Here is a 1,518-nt window from a genome sequence, read left to right on the forward strand (position 1 = left end):
TAACCAAGACTACCACTTGGTAACCAAGTCTAAGTGGCTGATTAAAACAAAAAATGGGCAAATTAGCCAGGAGTTAAGAGGAATATAAATACAGAGTATGCAGTTTCCCAACCATCATCATTCAACTGCTCTATTAATTAGCTAATAATCCATTCCTTGTTTACATTATCATCTAGTGTATGAAGGGATTTAAATATGTTCCAAAAAAGCTTTATATTAAATAGGAATGAAACAAGTCCTGGAACAGGATTGAGATTTTTTTTTTTTAAAGATTTTATTTATTTATTCATGAGAGACAGAGAGAGAGAGAGGCAGAGGGAGAAGCAGGCTCCCAAGGAGCAGGGAGCCCGATGTGGGACTCAATCCCAGGACCCTGGGATCATGACCTGAGCTGAAGGCAGACGCTTAACCATCTGAGCCACCCAGGTGCCCGAGATTTTTTTTTTAATTATTTATCTATTTGAGAGAGTGAGTGAGAGAGAAACAGAGAGAGAAGGAGCGGGGGGGGGGGGGGGGGGCAGGCAAGGGAGAAGCAGACTGCCCACTGAGCCGGGAGCCAGACGTGGGGCTCGATCCTGGGACTCCAGGATCATGACCTGAGCCGAAGGCAGACGCTTAACTGACTGAGCCACCCAGGCGCCCCCAGGATTGAGATTTTAAAAATTCCTATTTTCATGGAAAAGGCCCACAGCAAAAGTGATTGAACATATTATTAATCTGACATAGTATTAACTTTAATAGAAACTCTGAAGAAAATTATCTTACTAACTCCCCAAAATACTGTGTACAATATATTCATATTTTGCTAATATATCAAGGAAAACTACTAGCTTTCAAATTATAAATAGATATGGTCTAAGACCAGATGCTTCTAAAAGCAGAAGAATACTAGGAACATTCAATTTTCATTCATGTTCGTATAAAAATCTGGCTTAAAATTAAATTTAGAGATTGGCTATTAAATAAAAAAAATTTTTTTTTTAGATTTTATTTATTTATTTGAGAGAGAGAATGAGAGAGAGAGAGAGCACATGAGAGGGGGGAGGGTCAGAGGGAGAAGCAGACTCCCTGCTGAGCAGGGAGCCTGATGTGGGACTCGATCCTGGGACTCCAGGATCATGACCTGAGCCGAAGGCAGTTGCTTAACCAACTGAGCCACCCAGGCGCCCCTATTAAATAAAAATGTTTAACTGATCAAGCTTCACAGTCAAATATCAGGAGTTCTAGATGCTACTTCTCATGTTGCCACTAATCATGCAGTCTTTGATAATATCATTTCTAAGGCTTAGTTTTCTCCCCAAGAGTTATTTATAAAATTAATTTTGAATCATTTTGAAGTCAAAAAAATCAAATCATGAAGAGCAGGGATCTTAATGTTTACCTCTAAGTCATCTCTTTTGGTTGCTTTATTTTTTTATTTTTAAAGATTTTATTTATTTATTTGAGAGAGGGAGAGCATGAGAGGGGGGAGGGTCAGAGGGAGAACAGACTCCCTGCTGAGCAGGGAGTCCGATGTGG

Source organism: Halichoerus grypus, chromosome 13 (assembly GCF_964656455.1).
Source record: "Halichoerus grypus chromosome 13, mHalGry1.hap1.1, whole genome shotgun sequence".
Classification (NCBI taxonomy): Eukaryota; Metazoa; Chordata; class Mammalia; order Carnivora; family Phocidae; genus Halichoerus; species Halichoerus grypus.